Here is a 6998-nt window from a genome sequence, read left to right as displayed (position 1 = left end):
TGGGGCACGATATTGTAATTAACTGTGGCCAATAAGGAGGGCCCTAACATAAAGTCATAGCTTCATGAAGTACCCAAAATATGATTTGCTTGGACCCTCCTCTGAGGGTCTTCAGTTGTTGCCACCCTGGGAGCTGGGAACTAGTCCCTTGTGGGACTCTCTTGCAATTGTGACTGCTGGCCCCAGCCCCATTCTCAGCCTGACTACCACCACCTGGGGGGGGCGGGGTTTACAGGGCAAAGGTCCCTGAAGCTCGTCACTTTATCACCCCAGACCAAGGGTGGGACAGACCCTTCTCCTAATTCCTCTCTACCTTGACCTAAAACCAATCTGTAACTTTTTAAAACGTCTTAGGAAGCAAGGAATGAGTAACAGAAGATTTTTAGGATTCTACGGCCCCTTGCCAAGCCCCTCAGCCATCCTGGAAGGAGCCTAACTGCAAAACTTCCACATCTGGAGGGCCCCGTGGATGTCTTCCCACATCTTCCTTCCTTCCCACTTCAGATGAAAACGGCAGTTCAGAAATCTATTGTATTTAGGTAAAATCCTTCCTACCCAGTGGCTGGATTTGTCCCATGTACCCCAGGAGGGCAATTATATTAGGACTTATGCCAGTGAGTGGGACATCAGGTGCCCTATCCAGGTAACCCTGAGCCAGATGCTCCATACCTTGTGAGTCCCTTTTTCCCCATGGAAGGATGTTTGTCCCTGCTTGTTCCCTCCCACAGCCTCAGGTGTCCCTCTCCCTCCCTTCCAGAGTCTGCCATGGCAAGACCCTCCCCCTGCAAGAATTCATCCCTAGGTAAGAAACACCCTCCCCCAGAGAGAGCATCTACGTCTCAGATTGAAGGTAACTCTGCTGGCCTTCCAAGAAAATGGGTGGGTGGGTACTTCCTCCACACCTGTGTAACTGAAGGGCACACCCAAGCGCTGTCCCTGAGCGCAGGACAAGCCAGTCAAAGAGGGATGACCTCTCCACAGGCTCAGTGCACAGCGCTGCACGCAAATCGTCCCCCTTCTCCTTCACTTGCCACTGCTCCTTCCAGCCCAGGTTTCTCTCCGCTGGACCCTCTAAACTAGGCCTCGGCCTTTACAACGGCCCTACTGCCTGCCACCCTGTTGCCTCAGTGATCTGATAACAGCGAGATCCACCCTTGGCTGAGCCCTGATTTGACATGCCTCACCACCTTCCACCAACCTCAGCTCTGATGGGGGAGGTCTTCTTGTCTCCAATTCTAATAGATGAGGAGATGGAGCCTCCTTGTGCTTTCTCAAATGCATGCACATTGGGGTTTTCTTTTTAGTACTACCTTTGTATTCTGCTTTTTAAATATTTTCCCACCTTCCAGAAAACTCAGTCATGCAACAATTACTGAGTGCTTACTGCGTGCCAGGCACTGTTCCGGGCACTGCAAATATATTAGAGAACAAAACTGAAAAAAAAAATCCCACCCCTGTGGAGTGTAGAATTTAATAGGTAGACAGAAAATAAATGAATAAACAAAATATTCAGGAGGTAAGATAGCAAGTGCTATGGAAAAAATACTGCAGGATGAAGGAATAGGGAGGATGAAGGCAAAGGTTCCATTTTAAATAGAATGGTTAGGGAAGGCCTCACGGAGAAGGTGACATTTGAGCTGAGATCTGAAGCCCTTTGGTGGAGGAGTAATCATGTGAATATCTGCAGGAAGAGCATTCCAGGCAGAAAGAATAGCAAGTGCAAAGGCCCTGAGGTGGGAGTGTGCCTGACATATTCGGAAAAAAGCAAGGAGGCCAGAGTGGCTGAATATGAGAGAGAGAGAGTAAAGGGAGATGATGTCAGAGAGAGAGATGGGGGTACAGGTCATTCAGGGCCTCGAGGCCATGTGGAGACTTTAGCTTTTGCACTGAACAACATGGGGAGCTAGTGTGGGGTTTTGAACAGACGAGTGACATGATCAGATCAAATGGGTGTGGTTCTGTGTGGAGAAGACAATAAGGGGACAGCGGTGGGAGCAGAGAAACTACTTGGGAAACAATGTAGTAATCTGGGCAAAGAAATTCTCTATAAAATTTAAATATCTGCAGAATATTTGACCCTATAAATTCACTATAATTCACTGAAATAATTCTTTATTGATGGACATTTAGGTTATTACTAGCTGTGTCCTTATTATAGAAAACACTGTGATGAACATCTTTGTACCAGCAATCTTTATGTTTGTGACTATTTCTTCAGACATATTTGTTGCCTAGGTGTATTGGGTCACCTTTCTAAGGTTTCCAGTCCAAAATTCCAGTTCCCCTTCTGAAAGATGGTGCTGCTTTCTACTCCCCATGGCAGTGTGGGAGGTAGCACATTTGCCATAAAGATACGTGGCAGGTGTCCGTCCAGTGGATGTCCTTGTGGCCCTGGCCAGGAAGAAGACTTCCCTCTTCTCTGGACAGCCTTGCACGGTTCCAAAGCTCTTTTGGGTCCATTTGCTCATTTAATGTTCACAAGAATCCTGTTATCCCTGCTTTATAGGTGAAGAAACTAAAGCTCAAAGATTAATGGTAAGGCCCTGTTCCAAGTGCTTCATGTATGTTACCTCATTTAATCCTTGCAACAGCCTAATGAGGTTGGTGCCGTCATCATCCCCATCTCAGAGTTGAAGTCACTGATCCAGGGTGTCAGAGCTGGGGTGCTAACCTGCTCTCTGAACCACTCCCTGCCCTGCCTCAAGCTCATAGAGTGATTTGCTTGGGGCTGCACAGCTAGGTTGTGGTGGGGCCAGGAGTCCAGCCAGATCTTCCTGGCTCTGCAGCCCAAGTTCTAACCCCTGACAGGATGCCACTCAATGCCTGAAACACCTCATTGGAGCTCTGCCTCTTTTTTTCCAATCAAAACTGTTCCTGGTCCCTTGTGCCTTGACTGGGGCTCCTTCCTTAGATCCACTTTCAGCAGCTCTGGGAGACCAGACTTTGGTACAAGAGCTCAGATCCCAGAACCAAGAACATCAGAGCAAGGAAGGACCTTGAGCTCCTGGCCCACCTTTCTCTCCCCTCTATATGGGGAAAAGAGGAACCTAACAGCCAGAGTGGGGCAGTAACTTGCCCAAGGTTACACAGCTAGTGAGGGTCAGAGTTCATGAGGAGGGAGGAGGCTGGCCCAACAAGTAGGCCTAGGTCTTCCCTAAGAGCCCCTGCCAAGGGATATTTCAGAACTGTGACTGTCACAGCCCTGTTCAAGGGCCCTTTGTTGATGGGTCTGTTGATTGTGAATTATTAACCTGCCCAAGCCTGCAATCTGCTGGGTGGGGCTCACTCACTTTAAGAAAACCTGCTGTATAGTCACCAGCCCAGCTGGGTTGGTGGGAGGTCTCTGGAGTCCAACTGGCTAGTTCTGGGCTGGTAGAGAGAGCTAGTCCCGGGTTGCTTCACGCCAGGGAAAGGCCTGGAGAAAGGGACTGAGAAGAGGGAAGAGGGAGAAGGGGGAAGGGGCCGAGGCATCACCTGAGTAATGCTCAGTAAAGCCTCACAGCATCCCTGCGAGGCTGGCACTGTTATCCCAGATTTACAGATGGGAAGGCAGGGCCAGAGAGGTAGACGCACAGCAGACTTCACAACTTAAGCTGTTTCTACAACAATGGCCTCACTTTTCACATGCTCACACCCCCATTTCTGTAGCCCACCCACCTTTCCACACACTTTTCCTATAGGATAAGGAGTTAAGACCTGAGTCCAAGTCACACTTGGCCCAAGCCACTGTGGGATGGGAGATAAAGCCACTATGGAGCTTTTTGGAGCATCCTGAGCTTCCACTAAACAGATATTTATTGAGGGCCTTCTTAAGCTGATAGATGGTAAAGGTAAAAGTAGTCTATGGAGGTTCTCAGGGCCATCAGGTGTGGTGAGCCCAGCGATTTGTTCTTGCCATCAGGTGTGGTGAGCCCAGCGATTTGTTCTTGCCATCAGGTGTGGTGAGCCCAGCGATTTGGGAGAACATGCAAGAGGAAGCAGGCCTGGCAACTTCAGGCACAAAGCACCAGGAAACTCCCCCAGCAGGGGAGGAAGGAACCTGGGACTCAATGTACTCTCCTGGTCCCCAGAGCTTGGCTATCGCCTTAAGGTGGAAATGGGCAGGTGACCTGGGTTGGGAGGCAGAAATAATGGTGACTCCCAGGCTCCCCAGGGTTGGGGCTGAGCCAGAGCTCCTGGGGGCTGGGAGCTGCCCGGGTGGAGCCCTTCTGAAGGGTGGACCACTCTGCTGCCCTGACTCATCAGTGGGTGGCTCCAGCATCTTTGCCACTGTTATGTGGGGAGAGTTCCAGCTCCAAAGGCAGCTTGGCTGCTTATCTTGCTTAGCTTCAGTTTCCATCTACAAAAGGGGAGAATAATAGCATCTGCCTCACGGCCACCACCACCAGAGCACCGCACAGCACTGTGTCACCTGCCAGGTACTATGCTGGGCATTTTATTTATTTATTTTTAAAGATTTTATTTATTTATTTGACAGAGAGATAGAGAGCACAAGTAGGCAGAGAGGCAGGCAGAGGGAGAGGGAGAAGCAGGCTCTCGGCTGAGCAGGGAGCCCGACGTGGGGCTCTATCCCAGGACCCCGGGATCATGACCTGAGCTGAAGGCAGCCGCTTAACCGACTGAGCCACCCAGGTGCCCCTGCTGGGCATTTTAGATACAGGAATTCTTAATCCTCACAACCATCCTTTGAAGCAGGCAGTATTTCCGTTTTACTGATGAGGAGGTGGTTAAAAAGAGAAACCCCCAAGAGAGGTGGTTAAAAGCGAGCATTAAATGAGATAGCCCGTGTTCTACACTTAACATGTGTTGCATATAATAAGCCTTCGGTGAACATCAGTCATTATTATAATTACCTCAGAGGGAAATGGTAAAGTGCTAGGCCAAATGTTGGTATTCTGTGATTCATCAGAAACAGAGATGTCTGACCAGACCGGACCCTCCAAAAGCTCCCAGTCTAATGGCAGAGACAATCACATACACACCTCACTCCACCACCATCACACACAGATGGTGTGGTGTCCCCCCCCCCCCCGGTGATGAGGTTAGGTCATAGGGGGTTAGGGCAGTGTGTACCCAGGAAGCCCCTTACCCAGCCAGGGAGGGAGGGCTTTCTGGAAGATGTGCTGTCTGAACTGAAACCTGCAGGGCGAGGAGGAGTTTGGGCATATGTCAGGCTCTTAATAAATGTTGGTCAAATGCAATAAAGATTTACCTGTAACTAACGTAGCGTGAAGCTTCAAAACCGTTCACTCACCTGGCCCTTACTGGGGCTCTGGGAGGACTCTGGCAGTTTTATATTGGTAAATTTGTATTCTTTTTTTGAAAAAGAAGGCTTCCGGGGCGCCTGGGTGGCTCAGTTGGTTGAGGGACTGCCTTCGGCTCAGGTCATGATCCTGGAGTCCCTGAATCGAGTCCCACATCGGGCTCCCTGCTCGGCGGGGAGTCTGCTTCTCCCTCTGACCCTCCCCCCTCTCATGTGCTCTCTCTCATTCTCTCTCTCTCAAATAAATAAATAAAAATCTTTAAAAAAGAAAAAAAAGAAAAAAAAAGAAAAAGAAGGCTTCCAGTTGTAAGCTTCTGGATCAAACCCTGATTAAATGAATAATAAGTGACAAGGGAGGAAGGTGTGTCCCAGGTGGAGGTACGAGCATGTACAAATGCCCAGAGATGGGCATGGCATGCGATAGGGTGCCCCAGCCTCATTACTGAGGCTCCTCTTCATACACATGGCTGGTCTTCTCACCAGCCTCACAAACACCAGCTGACATGGGTGTGCCTCTGCCCACCCCCATTCTGCTTTCACCCATGCTGTTCTCCCATCTGGTACACCCTCTCCACGACTTTATTGTGTATAAACATTATAAACTTCAAGGCTCAACTCTGTGCCCACCTTCTCCAGGAAGCTCTCCCCCCACCCCTCCAGTCTATGTTGCACTCCTGATCTGGATTCCTCCAAATGATGGTGTATGTCATCATAGCCTGCTCCTTGTAGTTAATTACCTTTTCTGTGCCCATGTCTGAGAATGCCAGACATAGGATGATCCTTGCAAGTGAACATCTAGCCTCTGTTCACATATGGGCATGATAAGAACTCGCCACCTTTCCAGACCACCTGTGAGATTTATTTTTTTTATTTTTTTAAAGATTTTATTTATTTATTTGAGAGAGAGCATGAGAAGGAGGAGGGTCAGAGGGAGAAGCAGACTCCCTGCCAAGCAGGGAGCCCGATGCGGGACTCGATCCCGGGACTCCAGGATCATGACCTGAGCCGAAGGCAGTCGCTTAACCAACTGAGCCACCCAGGCGCCCCGCACCTGTGAGATTTAAACAGTGATCTTCTAAACCTCTCCCCTCTGCCACCAGGCCCAATCTACCTGGCTTTCCTGGGACCTAGTCAGCAGCCTTCTTCCTACCAGGCCTGCCTCTACAGGCTCCTCCTGCTTCCTATTCTGACATCCTGGAGCTAAGGGTTGCTCCAGGGGCGCTGGAGTCCCTCCTCCTCCTGTCCCCTGCCTTTGTAAAGGGAGAGTTCTAATGGCAGCCACGTGCTCTGATGAGTCATGGTTAAGAGCATCTGGGGCCTGGAAGTGGTGGCTGGTTAACGCTTCCTGGACCAGTGGCTCATTGTGCCGGAAGGCCAGGTGGGCTTCAACCCTGGTCCTAGACAGATACCTTAGGGTGTGCACACAGTGAGCATTTGAGGAGTGTTATGGGTGACTTCATATAGGGGTTGGGGACTCAGAGGGGAGAGGACCAAGGGGGAAAGAGAGACAAGAGTGTCCACCCTGGAGTCAGGAGGGCCAGTTCCAATCACAACTTGCCATTTATTAGGTGAGTTAACTTGAGCAAGTCACAAACTCTGTGCCTCGTCTCTGTCTGTAAAATGGCAGCTAGTGGGATGATTTGAGAAGGCGAGTGTGAACTGTGTGAGCACAGTGAGTGCTAAACTGCGTTATTTTCTGCCGCCTTGTGTGCTGCACGCAGTCAGGCAGGGGGCA

At 50.0% G+C, this 6998-nt stretch overlaps 1 protein-coding gene across 3 annotated transcripts in view; it reads left to right on the top strand.

Moving 5' to 3' along the window:
- The first annotated feature begins 760 nt into the window (after positions 1-760).
- Positions 761-6998, top strand: part of TTC39A (tetratricopeptide repeat domain 39A) — a 48416-nt gene continuing 42178 nt past the window's right edge. The window contains exon 1 of one of the 3 annotated variants that reach the window (XM_021684294.1): positions 761-802. The gene's annotated coding sequence lies outside the window, so the exon portion shown is untranslated. Of the gene's footprint in view, positions 803-4371; positions 4419-6998 lie in introns of those variants that run through there. The other 2 variants (XM_021684293.1, XM_021684289.1) reach the window with 2 other exon arrangements.

The sequence above is a fragment of the Neomonachus schauinslandi genome, chromosome 4 (assembly GCF_002201575.2).
Source record: "Neomonachus schauinslandi chromosome 4, ASM220157v2, whole genome shotgun sequence".
In the NCBI taxonomy this organism is placed as follows: Eukaryota; Metazoa; Chordata; class Mammalia; order Carnivora; family Phocidae; genus Neomonachus; species Neomonachus schauinslandi.
The sequence above is the reverse complement of the archived record's forward strand: the minus strand, read 5'-3'. Positions and strand labels throughout refer to the sequence as shown.